Source organism: Anser brachyrhynchus (assembly GCF_964034855.1).
Source record: "Anser brachyrhynchus genome assembly, chromosome: 13".
Lineage (NCBI taxonomy): Eukaryota > Metazoa > Chordata > Aves > Anseriformes > Anatidae > Anser > Anser brachyrhynchus.
The window spans coordinates 9077940-9100406 of record NC_137708.1 but is presented as its reverse complement, the minus strand read 5'-3'; positions in this window follow the sequence as shown (position 1 = coordinate 9100406).

The window sequence follows — 22467 nt, the reverse complement described above, 5'->3', positions numbered from 1 at the left end:
CGTGCAGAGGAGCTGAGACAGTAGGATACTGCATCTATGAAGTTGGGTGGGGGGAAACAGGGAAAGGCACAGGTCCTCCCCAGGAGCCCCACGGGAGCTCAGTCCGGATTTGCAGCCTGGGACCTACACAAGCTGCTGGTAGGGCAGGTCTGTGGTCAGCAACGTGCAGCCCAGTGGGGAAAACAACATCTGTTTCCATAGTTTGTGGAGATAATTCAAAGCATCCAGAATGAAAAAAGATGAAACAGGCAGAGTTTTATAAATCTTTAATAACGGTAGGACAGTGCAGCGATTAATGTTGAATGTAACTAATGTATGAAGCCAAAATGTATGTCATTTGGGAGATGTGAGCTCTCTGTGACAAGCCCTGCCTCTCACTGACTGCTCCCTGAAGTGACAGCGGTAGAAAACTCTAACTGCGAAACGCAAAAAATAATTAACCCAAACATGAGGGCATGAGCAGAGGGAAGCTGTGGATGGGGCAGGAGGCAGCATGTGGGTTGGTGGCAGCGGGAGCCATTTGCTCTCCTTTCTGCTCTGCTTTCGTCCCAGTACAGAACTGTGTATGCTGCTCAAACAGAGAGGGTCTGCCAGTGCATGTCTTGTGTGCATCGCTCTGCTCCCTTGAATGCATGCTGGTCCCTGCCACGGAGCTGTGCTGGCCTGGGGACACAAGGCAGTGTCCTGCATGTTGCCTTTGGCCCATTCAAGTATTTGCAAGCCACAGGAGAAACAGCTGACACTAAAATTCAGCCAAGAAAAGCATCCACACAACAGAGGGGTTATTACTTGCGTGTGAGTGAGTGAGAAGTGCAAAAAGCTGCTCCCTTGCAACACCGTGTCTTTCTGAAAAAGTAGGAAATGAGAAGAGACCAAGTGTCCTGACAGAGGAGAAAACACGACTGGCTGGGAAAAAGAAAGCTGTAGGAAGAGGTGCAAAAAATGCAGAAGACCAAAGATAACTGCTGTCCTGTGGCAGTTTCTGGAGGCTATTGAGCAACGTGATCCACAAGAAATAAATAGCACAGAAGGTCCAGAAAGAGATATTGAAATGCAAGGCAAGGAAGCAGGCAGAGAGGAAATGAAGGTTGAATGCACACACACGGAGATAATGCCTGGCATAGCACAGAGCAACAGAAAAAGGTTTACCACAAGATAAATGCACACAGAAACACGAGTGCAGTGTGCAAGCCTCCAGCTTCTGCTCTGAAATACACCTTGGCCTCGCTGAGGCTGCTGCGTCTGCCCCACTCGTCTCAGGCACGGTCACACCAGTGGCCATGGGCATTACAGTGCTCCGTCGCCACAGTGGGAGCAGGGATCTAATCCAGCAGCACTGAGCTGCATCCATATCATTTTGTTACATCAGTTTGAAGTGCTTCATGTGACTCCCATGTCCTCGTGATTCTCTGCTCACAGCGGCTTCCCTGCTGGGAGGAGGACAGGACAGGGCTGGGGCTGTGCTCTGCTGGCTCCAGGCTTCTGCCTGCAGCCCCCAGGGAGCACAGGGAGGAGCCATCCCTTTGCCTTCTTCCATCAGCCTCATATTGAGATTCATCTGAACATACACATACTGCCACAAAATATAATTGTATTTACAAGCGTGAATGAATCCCATCAGCTCGGCTTATTATTTCAAGGGGTTTTTGCTTGCTTAATGCTCCGTAGTTATTGTCTCTGCTGTAGAAGAGACAAAGCTATTGCTCTGTTCTCAGTCACAGCTATTTATATCTTGTAATAACGCTCCTCAGGATACAAGGAAAGGTATGAAACCAATAGTGTAAAATTAGGACAATGACAAAACCTCCAGGGCCGTTCTGCCCAAAAGCTGTCACTGATGTTATCACCTTGCTTTTGTTTTCTCTACTTGTTGCTCCCCTGCAGTCTCTCAGGTAGAAGTTCTTCATTTCTGTGTCTTTAAGCTAAATTCAAATCAAAAGGGGCCTGTGTGTTTGGAGAGATCAGTCCCACATTCAGCACTAGACATGCTGACACTTCCAAGAGGCCAGCGACAATAAATCTTTTAAGAGCCTCTAAACACTGGGGAAATCAGTGGTGGCTTTTGCCAGTGTGAGCCAGCGAACATCCCAGCTCTGCCTCTGGTCACAGCTCTCCCTGTGTGCGGCTGCTCTCAGCTGGACACGGCTAAGCCTCCTGGCCAGTGTGAAGCCGCGCACTGGAGGAGATTCCCAAGGGACCAAAGGGGAAATGGACACATGACAATCGCCACATCTGAGCACTTGGCAAGTACATTTTGTGCCTCTTTAAATACTTCCTCTAACTTTAAAATCACAGGGGTTTTGTTTGTTTGTTTGTTTGTTTGTTTCAGGAGTTTGTTGAGATACTGCATTGCTGCCCCCAGGATGTTTTGCTCTTAATGATTCCCTAAAGATTAACTGGCTTGCAAAACTAAATACTTAGTGATTTTTCTTGGAATTCATATGTGGATGCTATTCCCTTTCAGATGCCTTTAAATATCTTCTGTCCATTCCATTGCACATATGCAATTCCTTGTGTGTGTATTTAGATGATTTTTGTGTGTGTGTGTGTGTGCTATTAAGCCCGTCTGCTAAAGTTTCACAAAGATAACATCAGAGACCCCACTCCTTCAAAGAAATGCTGTGCTTGAAAATGACTCATGTAAGCAGATGTGACATAGCGTGTTACATATACTCAGGGATATTTTTACTCTTCACTGTTTTCGTCATTGATTTAAGCTTTTATCACATAACCTGGCACTTTGAAACTGCTGCTGGAACTCAACACCACCATACAGTGCTCCATCCCACCTTATATCTCAGCCTGGGTAAATCAAGGTAACCGCAGGGAGATGGTGCCCTGTATGCTCTGGGCAGACTGAGCAGCTTTGAGCACAGCTGTGATGCCACCTCCTCTGGTTTTATTTTGAGAGGTGTCTCCTTTCAAAAGGGAGGAGATGCCTGGGCTGTACTTCAAGGTCTGCCTGGGCCAGAAGGAAGCCGGTTCAGGCCAGGGGAGATGCGGAGACGTTCCCAGCCCACCCTCACTCACTTCATGCCTGCCACGGTCTACAGCCCCAGCGGTACTGACCGATGGCATGTGCCAGCCCCTGGGGACAGCACCAAGAGCTGGGCATCCATCAGCTGCAAAGCTGCTGGCCATGGGGCAATCCCCAGTTCTTTCCCTTCCGCTTTTCCCTACACCTTTTTCTTTTAGAACATAGGCAAAGGGTGACTGAAATTTACATGGCTCCCAAAAAAAAATCAGTCACTTGATAAGGTTATCAGAAAAACGTCATTTTACAAAACCCAGCCGTCATGTAAAGATTTTAGAAAAGCACATCCAAAAACCAAACCAAACAAAAACGAAAAACCTGTCAATATTTCACCACTTGTGACCAAGAAGCAATTAGTGTAGATGTGCCCGTGCATTGCCCTGTGTCTGCAAGGAGCGTGTCTGGAGCTTTTGCACCCAGGCAGATGCTCTGCTCCTGAACCCACACAGAGCTATTTTGTTTCTCCCATCAGCTCAGAGCTGCTGCGTCAGTGCCGGCTGCAGGAGAAGTGTGCATTGTATCTAGACAACAAACATGACTTCTTCAGCAAACATTTGACTAGAAATGTAGACAGCATAATCAAGATAGCCATCTACTGCAGAAAAGGCTTCTGAGGAATTAAGTTACACCCTTTATACGTCACATACCAGATTATAATTCAGTTCCCCCTCGGGGAATTAACATAGAAGCTAATTATTATGTAAACTGCAGGATGTGTGGGAAACTGTCTCTTATCAGCAGCAGTGTTATCCCTGGGAATGAGAAGGCTCCACAGCACCAGTATGCTAGGTCCTCCCTGAAGCCCTGCCGCCCACAGCTCCAGGCTGCTGGATGTTTTGGGGACTGGGGAAGGCAGTGGCTGTGAATGGCTTGGCCTGGGGTTTTCCCTGTTTTAGGCCCCCTGGGGTGGATACAGCAATTTGGGATCGCAGGTCCTCTGCAAAAACACAGACTCTGACACAGCTGTGGTCTAAGGCTAGGTATGCTCCTCGCTGGGGGAGGAAAAAAAATTGCAAGGGCTGGTGATGAGTGCCTGAGAGCCTTCCTAGAACCTTGCAGCTGGTTCTGGAGGATGGCAAACCCCAAAGGGAGAGTAATTCACCCCAAGCACCGCCGGACCACTGGCACATCTGTAATCCCCAAGGCGAGAGCTGGAGCAAGCTGCTGCTCTGTAGATAAAGATGAGTCTTTCTCTGCCTGAGCAGCAGCTTCCAAGTTACCAAGCATGTGTTTTTCTTTTGTTTTTTTGTTTTGTTTTGTTTTGTTTTGTTTTTCCCAATAATGTTGATTTTTTTTTGTTTTGTTTGATCTGGAAAGGTGTGACTGAGAGATCACAATGAGAAGATGGTGCAGCTTTGCTCTGAGGAAGCCCTGGGAAGCCACTGTGTCTGCACATTGCCAGAAGGACTCAGTTTATGATTTTCTAGTTTAACTTTTTCAGGAGATAATGTGGTGTCTACCAACGCAGTGTTTTCTACTGGAATATTGTGTGAAACACTTACTTCCTACCAAGAAGCAAGATATTTCATTTTGTGCTAGCTCTTAGAGATTTGACGTCTGTCATTCTGCAGAATTATGTCAAAAACTTTTCCAGCGTCCTCTGGCTGAGCCATCATGTCAAGAGCAGGGTGTCCCCACGCCTGCCAGGGGCTGTGTCCTATGAGGAGGATGCAGGCAGGAGGCCCCAAGCTGCCTCTCCATGGACATGAGCAAGTACATGATGCACTGAGCAAACACCTGGCCATATTTACAGAGCAGGGATCTACTTTTTGACTGACTGATGGTTAAGAAGGTGCCTGGCACCCTGGGACAGGTCTGGACTTGAGTCTTTATGCGACACCTCCCTGGGCATCATGGCAATGCAGGCAGCCCCAGCAGTGCTGCACTGACCCGAAGTAAAACGTTTTGGCATTTCCAGTTTATTCTTTATTATTATTATTACAACTTTCCATTTAACAAAGGCTTGGTACATACACCCTGTGTCCTGATCCAGGGCACAATAATACATCAAGCTCTTGACCTCTCCACAAGCCTCTCCCATCACTGCTGACCTTTGCTAAACAAAGCTTTGCCCGAACATCGAGTCCTGAAACAAGTTCCTGGCTGGCATGAGGCTGCTCAGGCTGAAGGCGCAAACAGGTTGCAGCTCTGCCAGTGGACAGTGCAGCCCAGGATGTGGTGGCAGCAAGGACTGACTGGTATCAGCTCTCCAGGACATCTAGAAAAGGGTACATTTCTACACCACAAGTTTACAGAAAGTCTCTGGGTCATGCTGCTTCTGCTTCCTTACTTCTGGATTTCTGAAGTCGCTCTGCAGAGTTGCCTTTGCCTTATCTACAGGCAGGTACAATTTGTGGTTCTTTATTGCCAGTGCTGGCCCACAGCGAATAAACAGCAAAAGTCACATTAGCATTTTCCCACAATAGTCTGCTTGCTAGCCAGGGCTGCGGTGTTATCTGCATCAGTGCAGCGGTAAATCCCTGAAACCAGAGCCCTGACATTTTCTTAGATTAGGACTGTGATATCCAGCCCCCACGAAATTCTCACACAGCCATCATCTATGCAGAGGCCTGGCAGGCTATTAATTGAACACTTATTTGAACAGCTTAATTCAAGCTGGACCTAAATGCAGTGCCAAGGGCACCTACAAGGAAGGTGAGCGGCTCCTTTCTGCTCCTGGTTCATCCCATCTGAGGTGTCACAGACGGGGTCCACACCCAGCGCCCACCAAGCACTGAACACTGATGAATTGAACCAGGAGAACTGTCAGTGCTTTCCATCCTGTATAAATAATAAATACAATAATAACCCTGGCCTGAATTTCCCCCTGAAAGTCCAGAGGAAGCTGAAATGAAGTTCAAATAAATTGAATCTGCTCGCTCCCTTTTGGTGGTGAACTTGACGTTGATGAAAGTGAACTATTTTTAGTGCTAGCTAGAGGCACAAGCAAATGGCTGGCAAAGCACAGAGCATGTTGCCCTGCCCTGCCAGTGCATCCAGCTGGGATCTGCACTGCCTCAGTGCAAATGATGGCACAAACCTCAACACTGTTATGCAGCTGTGCTCAGCCGTGCCCCTTTTCCTATAGAGAGCACTGGCAAGCAGGGACCGTGGCTGGGGAAGGGGCAGCCCCCTTCCTGCTGCATGCTTGAACAAGTGGAGATCAGCGTCCCAGTGTCCCCTCCCAGCATCAACACTGAGTGCTCCCCTGAAGCCCCTGTGACTGCTTGGGAATGCTCGCTGTGCCTCTTTCACATGGAGAAGCTCTTTTCAGCCCAGATCCCCCAGGGGTGACAGGAAGCCTGTCCTGCTTCACCAGTGCTGGCGGTGACATCGCTGCATTCAACATCGGGGTGCTGGCATGTGAGCCGTCAGAAACAACCTGGACACACTGCTTTTCTGCCTTGAGACAGCTAATGGTGCCACAAAACAACTGCATCGCTGACACTGCAATGTGCTGGAGAAAGAGGAGAAGTCATCTCCCTTAGGTTCAGGGTCATCCTCAGTAGCACGAGCTAGAAATTGGTTCTTGCTGTATGTCCTGTGCCTCACGCCATGGTGGTGGGGGGACGGGGATGCTTGTATGGGGGCTCTGTAGAAACAGCCTCTATTTCCTCCAAGTGTTCCAAGGGCTGCTGATGATTTCAGCTTTACTTATTGTAATGTGTCCTTTACTGCGGTCATTTGTCTTGTTCTTTAAAGGCTATGGTCTGACATTTGGGTTTTGCTGGATTTAGCATTGCTTGTGAGCATAAAGGTTCTGTCTGCTTAAATAAAGTTTTATCCCAGATGCTATTTACAAGTTGCTGTTCTCTCCTCACCAAATGTCAATATTTGCTTTTAATGCAAGCTGGCAGGGCACCTCATGCTTGCTGCTGAATAGCGCTGCAGACTGCGCCCACTCAGCCTGTGTTTCTGAGCCCCCAGCAGCAGCTTGCTGGGGCCGCGTGCCCTGGGAAGAGGCAGTGGGATGGCCGGGCTGCCCACAACATGCAGCTGCAGCTTCTCTGGGAAGGGTCTGGCTCCTTTATTTCAAGATTCATATAGGAAGCTACTCATTGGGCCTTTTATACACAGATATTATCTCTTAAAATGTTTTCTTCTGTTCTTTGATATATTTCTTTGTCTTTGTGCTACATGCACGGAGCATATCTGCCTGGGGATGTATACGCTGTCCCAGAAAAGGCAAGTCTGCATCTACGGGCTTGGTAGAATTAGATGCTCTCTCTGCTGTTGGAATAACAAATGAGGGGTTGAAATCAGCAAGGCAGCAGGATCCTATCTTGTGTTTCCAAGCACAATCCAAGGCATGCACAGACTGCAGGGAAGGAGTAGGGCTGCATTGGAGGCGGTGGCCCTGATGGGCAGAGGGAGCAGCAAGGGTGACGCAGGGTCCCTGCCCACAGCAGCTGCTGGATCCAGGCCAGCACACGAAGGGACAGGTGCATGGCTTTCCCTGCTGAATGGCATAGCTGGGGCATTGCTCCAAGGGCTTTCTTCCATCCCGCTTCTGCTGCAAGGTTTTATATCTAAAAGCAGTGACGGCTGTGACACCTGAGAAGCAATAGAAAAACAACAGCTTGCAGAGATAAACCATACTGAAAGTGATCTTCCACGTAATGGAGGTTACTTGGTCTCTTTGTGCACCCCAGTCTCAATTACAACCATGTACAGAGGTCCTTCAGTTACAGTGAACTGCTCTGAACCCACAGCAGTTAATCTATTTAAATTATTCTGTCCTGCTGTAGGACACTGGACAGGCTCTGAATGTCGGTGCTAAGGCCTTCTCACATAAACCCTGTGCTGAGGGCAGACAGTGGATTTACCACTGACAATTGCCTGCACACATATCATGGATGGGCATCTGTTCTGCAATGTTATCTGGGAGATCTGGAGGCTGCGATCATTGCAAGACTGTTTGCTAGGATTTTAGTTATGCATTTGCTGTCATTAATGACAGCAGTTGATAAAAATGCAATTATAAAAATAAGGCATAAGGAGTACCTCACAGAGCATTCCCGTGACTCAGCCCACTTGCCCTTATCCCTGGAAATCCTTGCAGGATTTACTGCGCAATAGCAGTTCCCACTCTTCTGACCCATCGTCGCCCTCCAAGAACTGCGCCAGGTAGGAGCAACCCTCCATGGCTTTGCAAACTGCCTTCCAAATCATACAAAAATCCAGCAGCCTGCATGCCAAAAGGAGCAGGCTCGCGGGGCTGATGCTGCTTTGGCTCTCAAGGCAGAATGACTCTGCGGGGAATCTGGCAGCAGAAATCCCCCCTGCCTGCGGCATGACTCTTGCGTACATGCACACACGGTCCCCCCCAGCAGTGCCATCTGCATGTTGCAGTGCTGTGGCAACACCCAAACCCGGGTGGCAGGGGTGGAGAGAAGCCCATGGGTGCCATCCTTGGTGCTGCACCCAGTTCTGGGCCCTCCTGCCCAGGGGCTGCTCTGCTCCAGTGCCAAGGAAGAGGGGAGCTGCATCTCCACTGCACCGAATTGCATTTCTTCCCCCACAGCAGTAGGTTTTTCCAAGTCATTACTGCAGAAGCAGCGGTGCTTTTCTGTTATACCAGAATCACATTTCACTCCTGCCTGAGGAAGTGTGCAGTGAAATGTTGTTTGCTCTGCTTTAGGAAATTCTGAGGGCAGATAAGCACCAGCCAGCAAGCTAAGCAATACAGCAAGCTCTTTCCACTAGACACAGGCCTGCGCTGAGACCTGTGCTTTGTTCAATGAATCGGTGTTCTTCCCAGAGACCTTATGAAACCAGATTTCCTTAATTCTGTGGCATTCAGGATGCAGAGCTAAACTCACAGGAGCTGATCTATTTAAATTACTCTGTGATTTATATTCAAGAAAACTGAGCTAAACTCGTAAGAGTTAATGCATTTAAATTGATTTTGTCTTTCAGCCTTTCTGAAATACCCGTGCAGGAGAGCCCACGGTCTTTCTGCGTTTCTGAGTTAGGAAAGAGAGCAGCCAAGCCAAATCATGTATGGAAAAGGGAGGACCAAAGTCTGCCTTATTGCAAACACACTGAATCTGGTATTTCAGTTGGTACCCCAAAACCAAACTGCTGGAAATGAGCTGGAAAAATTCACCAGGGTCCTGCATCTTGCAATAAAAGGAGAGAGGATCAAAATAACCCCTGAGAGCTGCCACAGAGATGAACAAGCAGATGGGTCCCAAAGGAGTGAACACATCCAAACTCATATCTCATGTGGAGGCTTCAAGTTAGTTGTTTTTTCCATCCCCTGGAGGGAGACACGATCCATTTTCCCTTAAGGATGGTTCTAGCTATTGGATACCACAACAGAACATGTTCCCATTCCCCTTGCAGTATCAAACCCGGGGGAACCAGCATCCCTAAAGCCACCAGCAGAGTTTGAAACAGGGGCCCCACCAGTATGGCTGCAGGGGCCTTGCACTCCTGCCCCATGCCCACGTGCTTGGGCATCACACCCGCTCGCCAGGGGCTGCCTCTGAGCCCCGCCACAGCCAGCTGCTCTCTGCACCTTCAGCGCGCTGCGCTGCTTTGAAGCAAAACCAAGGTAATTTCTGCCAGACAAAACGCTTTCTCTCTCTCTCTCTTTTTTTTTTTTTTTATTTTTTTTCCTAGAACCCGATTTATTTTTTGCCTCTTTGAGAGGTCCTTGCTCTGGGGAATCCCTCGCAGACCTGTGCGCACCAGGAGTTCACCGCCTGCTGGGAAAGAAAAAAGAAATATATATATATATATATGTATATATATATGGCAGGACACACTCATTTGTTGCAATTTGGCTGATTTTCCTCAAACAACCTCAAACCGGGGCGGCGGGAGCCCTGCCCGCTGCGGGCTGCGCGCACGGCGGGGACCCAGCGCCACCGTCTGGGGACGCGTCCGGAGCCGCCCCGGCCCCGGCAGCCCCCCCCGGCCCCCCCCCGGCTGCCGCTTCCCTTCTCCAGCATCCCTCCTCTCCCCGTTTCGGGGCACTTTTGGCAGGGCGCAAGGCACCCCGTCGCGTTGCCTGTGCCCCACCGCTGGGAGAGCACTGACCCGGTTGCTCCGCATTCGCTGCGCGGAGCTGCCAGGTGCGCTGCGGTGGCCCGGGGACAGGTGCAGGGGTACTGAGGACAATCATGCATTTAATCGCAGCCACGCTGTCCCTGCAGCCTGGTCCTGTCAGCACCAGTGTACCTCCGCCGTCAGTGAGCCTGGGTGCTGGCCATCGCTCTTGGCACGGACGTCGCTTCCACGTGGGCAATGCTGGCGGTGCCCAGGTGCACCCCAGCCTTGGCAGCAGGACACTGGCAACCTGTAAACAGCGTTTAGTCGCAGGTATATTTGCCGACTGCTTTGTAATCCTATGTGGTCAGTGAAACACAGGTTATATTCTTCTTCTTCGTAGGGAGTGAGACTGCGCTCACAAACAAGTGCAAGGTTGGTTTTCTGGTGTGTTGTCTTCACAGGGCTCTGTGATAGCAGTAAGGGACTTTGCAACCTGATTTTCCAACTTAGATGAAAAGGGCTCTGTAAGAGCAGGACGCGGATGCTTTTTCAGGGAAGGACGTTGTGGGCAGCCGACATAACTCAGAGCAGCCCTGTGATGTACATCCTGGCCCAGAACCAGAGCTAGGACACTCAGGCAGGGACTTTAACTTTAGGCCACAAGGTGCCTCCAGAGGTGCTTCATTTTCATCTGTAGAAGAAGGATATTTGCCAGTCATTGCAGACAGCTGCACCATGCTGCTGTGATGATACCCCACAAAACACACGACAGGAGCAATATCTGCAATGTTTACACGCCTGGTATTACACCCCCAGCCTCACCGCCCCCTCACACACACATATCACAGCACCCTTCACTGTGCTGCCTCCAGTCCTTACTCTGTCCCCTCTTTGCTGGGACCGTGCCCAGCACTTTCCCTAAGTGAGCCGCCCCCTGGGCAGCCCTTGATCAGACCTCTCCAACCTCCATTTCTCCCATATCCACTGCCCTGAGACTGCTCAAGCCCCCCACTCACTAACGTTCAGCACTGGACACTTTCCTGCAGCACTTTTTTCCACCTGTTCCATCCCAGTGACATTCCTGACATCTCCAGGCCTTCTGCAGGAAAGGTGTTCTCCAGGACCAGGTGCTCTGCAGGTGGTGGTCCTTTGTTCCTTTTGCTGAAAATGCAGCATGCACAAAACATACAGGGGACGGGAGAGCCTCAGATCGTGCCAGATGGTTGCCATTTATCCAAAATACTTGCTTGAATGAAGCTATTTCAAAAAGTATATTAACAAAGATTCTTAAGTCTTCTGTCCTTTCAGGTGAAAAATACTGACTGTTTTTGAGACTTGTCCTGAGAAACTCTACAATTTTATTTGGCTTGATCTCTTTTAAATATTTTATTCGTTTTTTTTTGTTTGTTTGTTTCCTGATCATCTCCAGCTAAAGGGAATCATCATGGCAGGAAGGACACTGCTGCAAAGGAAACTTCACGGGAGCAGTGAGACTTTCTGCAGAAGAGACCAGCCAAAGACTGCAAAACTACCAGATTGTTGCTTGTACAAACAGATATTCTGAGAGCAAATTATTGTATAACTTTAGTAACATGCCACGGATGTGAGTACTTGATATCTGCTTATAAAAGACTCCTCTTGTTATTTATTGCCCCTTCCAGGTTTAGCTGAGGAAGGAAATGGGAAATTTTACTCTCTGGCATGTCATGAATGTGCCTGAGATGCTGAGGAGGAAATGGAGCTGGGACCAGAGGAGAACAGTGCTCTCCAGCTGTGCTCCATGGGGTGTTTTGCTTTGCATTACAATGTCAGAAAGGCCCAAGCCACACATCTCCACCCAACCTTCCCTACAACAGGGGCAGCACCTTCCCTCTGACCACTGGTGGGGAAGGTGATTGCTGATGGGCTGTGTTAGGAGAGAGGAGGCTATAAAAAACTTCATCACTACTTAGATGAGAGTTTAAAACCAAACCAGAGCAGCAGGGAGCGTTTCTGTTGCTTCCTACCGTAACTGCCAACCGCTGCCCAGCCACTAGCTCAGATGTGCCACATCGTCCCCAAAAGCCAGCAGTGGTGCATCCCTCACCCTCTTGGTGAAGGTCACTGCTGTCCTGCACACTGGGACATGACAAGAGGAGGGTCAAGCACGTCCTTCCTGCTGAAGAAGGCATTTCCCTCCTGTGCTAAATATGGGAGCAGACATAAGTCCTTCCCAGGGTCAGTGGTGGCATGGGAAAACTCGGAGGAGGCTTTTCCTTAGCCTCTTCCTACAGCCACTTCCCTCGCACTGCCGACAGGGCCAGAGCCAACACAATACGGGGGCTGGAATTTAGCACCCCACTGTTTGGGGGGGGTTAATTTTCCCCAGAAGGCTTACCTGAGAGCATGCATTGCCTCCAGGCTGCCTCTGGGCAGGGGACACAGTGTGCAGTCACAACCACAGGGTTCCGGGCATCCTCCCTGGGGTGCACCCCCAGCTCCAAGCCACAGGAGCATGGGGCCACAGCAGGAGCTGCTTCTTTCCAGAAGAAAGCTGACTCTAAAATAAGTTACATTGCCTTTATTGTTCCTTGGCTCCAGCCTTTAAAAGTTCAAACTGTTTTTGTTTTTCCTGGTGTTAGTCATGCACACAGATTGGGAGTTCAACCTGTAATTCTGGCTTTGCTGCTGCTATAAAACATTCACACTGTGCTGCTCTAAACCAGGAGCAGAAACCTTTAATTTAATTCCACTAGAGAAGTTTAATCTAGGACTATGACATTTCAACTACTTAGTAATGCATTTTTAACATTTAGCTGTACATGTCTAAAATTAAACCAAGGAAAAATGTTGTATATAAGCAACTGTAAGGATTTTATTTAAAGCCAGTAAAAGTTGTAAATTTAGAACAAAGATCTAAACAAAGACGTTTAAAGTAAACTCTTTTGCTTGTTAGGCTGCATGATTTATAGAGCTCTATTCAAAACAAAATGGCTGAGATTTCCATTTCTCCCCGTTTTTTGAATTTTTGGCTGATGGGGACAGAAAAGTTCAAAATATTGTAAGTTTCCCCTGAATGGGAAAACCATTTCTGCACCGTGTGGGTCCCAGCATGGAGAACGCACATGTTCCTCATCTCCAGGGCTTGGTGCAGCGAGACAGGAAACCGCTCAGGTTTGTTCTGATCGATGCTGAGGGCCGGGTGTGCTGGTTTGCAGTCTAGCAGTCCATAAAATAATGGGATAAGCAATGTGCTGGTACTTTTGACTCTCACACAGAGAATACAGGCTTATTGCTCCCCAGTTTGGCTTTGTCTCCTGGTATCTATAGGTCTCCTCTTGCTTTTCAGCTGGGTTTTGAGTTCTCAAGGGTGTTTCTCCACGCCCTGTGTTAGTGGGGATGCTCGTCCAGCATGGCAGCTCATCCAGAGCTTGGCACTGACATACTGCATATATATATAAGAAGTATATGAAGTGCTTGACAGTTTGGCTTTCTCAAACTTGAGAAAGTTTGGCTTTCTCAAATGGTGTCATTAAGAAATATCTTCAATTTTATGTTCTTTAACATCACTGCTTTCTGCATCCCCATAGATGATTGTTTATTGCCCACTGCCAGAGAAGTTTCTATTCCTCCATAACATAAGCACAATAAATCAACTCCTTTTTAGCACAGCCTCCAGAGTTCCCTGAGCAGTTTCAGTTCCACAGGCCCATAGCTTGACTCAAATCAGCGAATGGATAGATAGACTTTCCCAGTCAATCTCTGTTTCTACCCAAAAGTTCTTGGTGGATATTGGTTGGTTTCAATTCTACCAGGGATCTCCAGCCTCTGGTGTAGCCCCTCTGAGCAGAGTGTTGCAGGGCAAGCAGAGGCAGTCTTGGAGGTCTGGGGTGGTGCCAGAATTGAAGAACAGCAAAGGAAACCCAGGGAGAAAGGAAGAAATCCTGCTGGGCTGCAGCAGTTCGGAAACAGCCCTGTGGAGGCGGTTGCTTGGGGTGGGAAACAGAGCTTCCCCACCTGGGCTTGTGCACGCACACTGACCCATCATGGGCAGGATACAGCTGGGTTTCTGCACTTCCTAAATGTTTTGGGAATTATGATTATTTTTTAGTTTAAATGAAGTTGCAGGAAATTAAGGGAGGTGAGAATGAAAGTGCAGATGTCAGCAAAGGAGCTGTTTTGTTGTTTCTCAACCAGGGCACAGCAGGGACCTGGAGGTGCTGGATAAGCCACAGCAATGCCAACACTAGGTTCTTGGAACTGCTTTTGCAAGTGACCACTGATGACTCTATTAGCTTCCACAGCAGGTTTCAACACCTGTAGAAGGAAGATTTGTTTCCACTAATAACTCGTTCCCTGCTAGCAACGTAGAATAGGTTAAATACTGTGAGCTTTGTCTTAGAATAAAAGCTATAGGCCACACGGTGCCCTTTTAAAGCTCAGATGTGACGTTTGTACTAAACTCACCAGTGGTGAAATAGGCAGGTTGCCCTCCTGGCTGCCAGAGCATGCAATGAGGCTAAACATGGTTCTCAGCAGTCTTTAGAGGAAAAGTAAATACTGACTCTCATTAAATATAATAGCATATAATAACCTGATATTCATTTACTTAATGCTCATGCTATTAATAGGTGATATTGACCTAAATGTCTGAATAGCCTTATCCAGCGTTCTATCATCTACCATTAATCCTTATCAGCTTTGTGGTCATGTTCAGAGATCTCCCTTGGGTATGTTTCCTGGACACTAGTAAACAAATAAATTGCTTCTGCTGGCTCTAATTAAAAAACAATATTTCCAGCAGCAAAGGGGGACCTTGCACTATCCTTCAAACAAAGTGCAATGGCAGAATAAGGCTCTCTTCCTGCTGGCAAGGAAAAAGCAGAAAAGAGAATGTGAGACCAAGTACCGACCAGATGCAGTGCAGTCCCTGGGGTGCCCTGCCATTTCCACAGCAAACACGTTTCTGGGCTGGGAGGGCTCTGTCTTATTTATCTTGGGCACTTCTGCCTTCCACTGCTGTTATTCAAGTTTTACTTGCACTTCTCTCTGCCACCCCTCACGGACAGCTCTTTGCTACCACCTGGTTTTCCCTGTCTTTCTCTGTCCTCTGCCAATATCGCTTCTTACACCAGCACGTACAGCTCACCTCCAGGAACAGGACAGGTGATTCAGTGAGTGGAGTTTTTGTGGATTCTTTCCAAACACCATAAAAGCCACAAAGGCCCATTTCAGACTATTCTCCCACATCTGACTAGACAAGTTTGCAGATATTCACCATGTGCTCTTTCTGGGCACCGGAGAGAGCGGCAATTTAATTCCCTCTGGGAGCTGGAGTCCATCAGGAGAAAAAGCAGCAGAACAAGGCACTGGAAGTAAACAGTAATTATCATCAAAAGCTCAGATATATATAAACTGGGGTTAAACTAATACTAAGGTTGAGGCAGAAAACCGTGAAACCAGGAGAATTAATGCTAGGGCTGCCATGGCAACCCTGACTTACTCTGGCGTGGTTGGGTGTTGCAGCGTTTCTCCAGGACCTCCCAGCAAGTGCCAATGTTCAGCAGTCATGAACATTTTTGGACAGGTAACAGAGCTGCTGGAGAAAGTGGCTGGCGCATTTGTGAAAAAAGGATGCAAGTTCTGAGGGAAGATCTGGAAACGTGGAGGTTTGTACCCTTGGAGGGTACAAATACATGCACCAGTAGACCCAGGCTCATGAGTTAGCATATGAAATCCTGAGCCCCCAGCCCAAGCAAGACATGACACCAGCAGAAGCTGCTGAGTCAGGAAAGCAAAAGCTTTAGCAGTGAAACTTGGAAAAATGAAACCCCATCTGCAAGCCCAAATCAGAGTCAGCTCCAGCACTAGTCCTGCTGACGGAGCTACTAACTTCCAGTTCCCTCCCTGCCCAGCAGATATCTCTGTGCGACAGAAACAACTTTATTTTCCTCTAAGTAATATTCCTTAGGGCCATTCTTAGTGTGACTCAGAGTCGTGGTCGCAATTGTTCTGTGGAGGAAAGGAGTCTACAGATTAATAGTAGATAAAATCCCAGTTTAAAAACCGTTTGATAAAATACTAAGTTTAAAAACCATTCCAACTGCTGGTTGTAGCCCAGGGAAGCCTGGGCTCTCCTTGGGGCTCAGCAGAGGCTTTGTCCAGGCATGTGCCCTGTGGGCTGTTACACACAGATGTGATGACCACGAGCTGGAGAGGTTTTCTTAGGATTGACAGGCTTTGTGTTAATGGCATATATAAAGTTATAACTTCCAGATACCATAACACTTCGTGGCGTTCTTATACCTTCCAAAATCTAACTGACTTCTGTCAATGTTTTAAGAGAACATTTACTTTGGTTTAAATTTCTGTTCAATGCAGAAAATGTATGCAAGGTAATCAATTCACTGTAATGTTATTTTCTTTTCTATTTCTACTTTTTCTTTCAAATATAAGAAGGTTCTGTAAAGTGATGTTAGTAAAAGCTACTTATTTGTTTCTGATTCAACACTTACATTAAATTTGGATTCGTGTTTGATCTTCACAAGTAGCTAATTATCTTTTCAAACCTGACAAAATTCAGTTCAAAGGAAGCTGCTTACAGTTCTTTTTAGAAGAATAGTGAATGCACCTTCTTTTAGTGTGGATTGCTTTCATCGTGACTTTTGGTGAGCTGCAATGAAGAACAAAAGCAAATCTCTAGAGGAAAGCATGGCTCCGCTATACAGTGAGGCACCAACTCTGATTCATAAATTAGCAGTACGCTCCTAGGCACTTAAAGATGGAACATAGAGCAAACAAAAGTGTAACAATTGTGTATGAAAGCATACACATCCACTGAACATCTTCAGACAAAAAAAATAACAATAGTAAAATAAAATATAAAAAAAAATGGAAAATTGGAGGATGGAGCATTTGCATTGGCAAAGGCTGAGACACAACTCATCTGCACATGCAGAAATTGTCAGTATGCCAGGAAGAATGAATAAAGAGCATGTCTGTGTAATTAAATTGGTTTATTTGTGAGAGCAGATGATGTAGCACAAGTCAGAGCAGCAGGAAAATTCTCTGAATACAAATCTATGCACAGTGAGTTTCAGGAGGGCACCTCAGGAGGCAGCTGGGGCTTTCTCAAGCATTTCTTATTCCATTTAGCAGGAGCCCAGTTTGCACCTCACCTTCAGTTCAGTAGCTGCGCTATGTCCTGTTTCTTATTTTGGTTAGCTCCCCTCAAAAATAACAAAGCTATTTCTCTTCCAACAAACCAACTTGATGCTCTGGGTCTGGAAGCTAGGGGAAAACCTCAGATGTTGCCAGTTTTGCTCAGCTCCAGGCACCACATCCTCATGCTTGTGGGATGGAGTCGGGGTCTGGTCCATGCTCACTGTGCTCATCCTCTCAGCAGGTGCTGAGCCCTCTTCTTCCTACCCCCCTGCCCATGGGAAGGTGCCTCCCCACTGAGTTTTCCCAGGGTGGGACTGGCCTTTACGATGGAAAATTAAGCCGACAACTTCAACTGCATAAAAAATTCCCTGCTGAAGAACCAGACAAGTTGTACTACTGGGAGGTCTAACATCGCATATGCCTCAGGTTATGTACTTTAGAGAAATGACTCCTCTGGCCTGTCACCTCAGGAATAAAGGAAAATCTGCCTGTCCTGAAGATGTGCTACTTCATCAGGGCTGCACTGCACTGGGGACAGGCTGAAGGATGCTGCTAATACAGCCTGAATCCTCCAACAATACCAGCTCTGCAAATACCAGCAATAGCAAATAGCAGCAATATCTGTCCCTTGTTGTCAGAGCACCTTTTCCTCTCAACCACGGCAGGAAAAAATCCCGTCCATCCTGGGACAATATTTTCCAAAGGAACTCTTCTGCATCTCACAGATATGTAGGTTATTTTCTTTCCTACAGTGTGACCAGTGCTGAGCACTTTCCATGTTCCCAGGAAGGAAAAGCATATGCTACAGTGCCGCGTGATCTCTGTGTGAATGCAAACCTGTTCATTGCTGCTAGATTAAACAGCTCAAGCACGACAGCCTTGCAGGGTGGCTTTAGTGATCAGTAGCCGGCAGATGCCACTGTCTCTTTCCACACCCACCACACACAGCAACAGCCACAGCCACCACCGCCTTATCTGCCTTGCCCCACCTTCTTCAGCATTGTGTTTGATGTATTTTTGTCAGTTTGCAGTGATCTCATTTGCTATTTATGAGTGTTTAGCTACTGTTGTCACCTGGACATCTGGAGAGGGCTGTCTGGGAGCCCTCAGCTGGGTACGACATGTTTCCCAGCACAGTTTTTCTCCTCCTCCATGCCCGGAGGCAGGTGTTGGACCACATTCCATCAGTCGCCCCCGTATTTGCACTTCTCGGCATGTTACTCCATCCCTCACAGGCTGATTTGAGTTCCCCCATCATGTCTGGGCTCCCTGCTCGCAAGCATCCTCCCTCCTTGCTCCAACTTCCCTCATTTCCTCTCATAGCTGACACTCTTCCCAAAGCAGATCCCTTCTTGTCACCTTCCCACCACCCCTGCTAGCTCTCCTGCACCATTTTGGGTGGTGGCGATTTCTGGAGGCTCCGCCACAGCCTGCAGCAACGGGTAGATCTGTGCCCTGGTGTGACAGCGCAGCACGTCTGCTGGACATCCACCTGCTACCATGACAAGGAAAAAGCAAGGGAAAGCAAACGGAGGTATAAGTGATGGAAATTCAGACCAGAACACACCTCTGAATGCCAGCCCATGCTGCGCGCAAGCAGTGATTGGGTGGATGTAGCTGGGACACAGCTCCCTGTGGCTTGTTCAACCTCTGCTGCATATTGCATTGTGCTGCCTTGCTCCCCAGCATGCTTTTTGGGCACGTTAGCTGTAACAGAACGCTGCGTGCATGCCTACGCATGCGTGCATGTGTGTGCCCTGACACATCTGCACACACAAACAGGTTCGGGGTGCCCTTTGCCGCAGCAGGAGCCACAGGGCACCACTCACCACAGGGCCCAGCTGTTGTTAGCTCTGTGCAAGGTTAAACCTTCCACGGAGGGACTGCCATTGGCGCAAAGCTGCCTGCGCAAAACGGCCGTGACCCAAACTCCCCAGCGAGCCCAGTCACCAGACTGGTGCAGGGGCTGGCTGCTGCCACATGACGGCTGCCCGAGCGGCGGCAGTGAGTCAGCAGCGGTTTGCAGTGCTGGGAAGAAGCACTGTTCTCACAAAGGGAACCAGAAATCATAATTTACATCAATGGGCTGTCAAACGAGTTGGCAAAGATAGATCCTCCCGTGTGTGTGTGTGTGTGTGTGTGCAAGGTATGCAGCTTTTCCTGTTTTCCTGCTCCTCTTAGACCAGCACAGGCTTGATGCTCAGGACTTTAACCCAGAGGGATTCATCCTCTTTCAACTGACCATTGATGCCATCCCAAAGCCACATCACAGCTCCACATAGGCATCACCTCTGGTCATCTTTGTCTCTCTTACTCTCACCAAACGCCATAACCCAGGGGAACATGGTCATGCAGACAAGCATCTCCAAGCCCTGCGATCAGATGCAGGAGACCTTGGTGTGATTGTTGGTTCAGTGACATGTTCTGGGCTTGACTTTGATCTGTCCTCCCCATGGGTGACATGGGACCAGTGAGACCCTTGCCGCTCCCTGCACGGATAGGGTAGACAGAAGATCCCCTGCTGGCTGTGCTGTGGGGGGAACCTGTTCCAGCTTTGTTCTGAAAGTACTTCTTGCCCTTGTTTTTTTAAGGCAATGAAAAAAATAATTTTGCTTTAACAGTTTATGCCCTTAGTTGACTAGATGGATCGGGAGACTGGTGACAATTTGCAGAGGCTTTGAATCTACCCTATATCTGTCTGCAGTGGGTATCTTAAGATTTAGTGAGAGCAAGACCTATCTTCCAGCACAAGCACTGCTAGCACATGAGCTAGGAAACAACTGAGAGAGATTCCTGTGCTTTCTGGGCCTCCAGCCTAGGAAAGCAGCAGCACACTCGCTGAAGCAGACGCAACCTTTTCTGCTAGAAGTCAGCCTGGCAGCGGCCAAAGGCTGGGAAACTTCCAGCCGCCAGTGGTGCTCTTGGTAGGATGGTTCTGCTGACACCCCGGGGTGCTGGGGACAGGCTGACACATGAGCCTAATTTATGGAAGTCCCTGGGGGAAGTTCACGTCTAAGCTAAAGGAAAAAAAAAATCACTGTAGGGTCAGGAGGGGAGAAGGCATGTGGGGCTGCAGCAACGCGTATGCAGCTCAGCCAGGGGGCACAGAGATGCACTGGGACTAGCCTGTGCTCACCCAGCTATGAAATGGCAGCTATGAAACCCTGCCTACCAGCACATAGAAACCAGAAAGTAATTCAAGCTTTGACAGTGGGCTGAATTTGTCTATTATTTTATGTCAGAAAATCCTAGCAAATGTACTGTCTGCTATGCCAAAGAATTTACATTTTTAGCTATTACCTCCTCTTCGTCTTAGGAGCCTGAGATTTGGCTTTTGGGAGAACTTTTTTTAGGCTCAGGGGCCATATTGGGTATAAAGTTGAGGATCTAGCATCCCACTTCTCACAAAGGTGCCTGTCACGGCCTCTTCCAAGCCACGGCATGTCACATTTCATCCAAGCATGTAGGACACATCCATGCCAAGGCAAGACAAACCCTCTCATCAATGCTGACACTGTCCCAGTGTTCATCCCTGTCTGCAACCCGGGGAAGGCTGTGCAAGCCCTCTGGTGAAAACACCCAGGTCACTTGTTATTCCTAATTATAACCTGCAAAGCTGATTGTAATTTGTCTCCATGGACAAAGGCGGCTGGGCTGTGCCACAGTGGGACTGTGGTTGTAGTGCTCCTGCTCTGGAGGCTCTAACAGCCTCTGAGGAGCCGATCTGATGCAAAAGGCAATTGGTTTGGGAGTGCGAAGGTCAGGACCATCGCAGTTAGGCTGAATTTTATTCACCATGTAGACCCGAATAAGCCCCTGAGCTGCACTTTTATTTTAGTGTTCCCGAATTCTGCAACTATATAATTTCCTCTGCGTAACAAAGCATGAAGTCGTGAAGCTGCCGCCAGTTACTGACAGCCTGCTAAACAATTCAAGATGCTTTTCAATAGCTTTTTTCCCCCAGTTTCTAGAGCTGCCTGCCTTCCCAGCTAAGGTTACATCATTGTTGTCTTTAATAATTTAGAGACCATCCCACTTACACTAATGCTATCAGTGTGTTTGGCTGTCAGTTAGAGCAGGAACAGTGAGCAGTGAATCACAAGTCAGTAATTTTCTGTACCAGTTATTTGTCCAAATTCTTCAACACTAAGAGCTTAAGGTGTACACTAGGCTCATACCTACTTATTTTTAAGAAAAATCAAAGAATTTGTCATGCATTTCCAATTCACCTCCTTCCCGTCGTCCCAGCTTCATGATTTTTTAAGGAAACAGGAAGACAGCCCCATACCACGTGTGTATGCATATGTACAAACACCTCAGTGTCAACCGATTTGACAAGGGGAGCTCTCTCAAACATTTTAAGTTCTTACGTGTTTTACACTGGCTCAACAGTTAATCAGGCTCAACACCCGATTTTTTCACAGATTTTGACAATAGCTTTACCACACAGTGACCCTCTACCAAGCTGTGCTCTGCAGGAGTACTGCTTTGGCTCAGAAGCATGTACTTACTGCTGTGCAGATATTAAAAGGTTTCAAAGGAAGCTTCTTTCCTTCATCAGTTATTGCTGTCCGATCATTCATAATTTGATGGCGGAACAAAAATGACCAGAAGATGAGATGAAAATTTATTGGAAGGAAAATACAAGACAAAGCAAATAAGGAACCATATAATTTAATTCCTGCTACTGGTTTCAAACATTCATTACATTAGTTAATTAGGAAAAAAAATCATTTTAAGAAGTCTTAGCAATGCATCTAATAGACTAGCTTAATCCTCTGTCTTTTGTTTCTCACTATTACCTTGATTCTGATTTCCCCCTGTGACCAGACTGACGGAAAAAATCAGGCTTTCTCCTTGCTTCTTTTCCACTGTACATTTGCTTTATTAACCCGGTGTTTTGGCAGTGTTTAACAGTGTGGACAAATATTTGCATCTGATTTATCGACCTCCATTTGAACGTCACCTCAGAGGTCACACTGAGCGCCGCTTTGGTTGTAGCAACCTCCTTGAAACGGCATTCGTGAGACAAGCAGGAAAACGGGGAGGGTGCTGCTGTTGTGTGGTGATTTTACCCAGGTGGGCAGCCGAGCTCCACCACAATCCTTCTCTCACTCCCCCTCCTCAACGGGAAAGGGGGAGAAAACATTATGAAAAGGGCTCCAGGGTTGAAGTAAAGACGGGGAGATCACCCAATAATCATGAAGCCACCCCTGCAGCCCCCCGCTACCAAAACCTCGCCACCACGCTGTGCCACCGCTGCCTCGATGCTCCGAGGCCTTGAGTGTCTG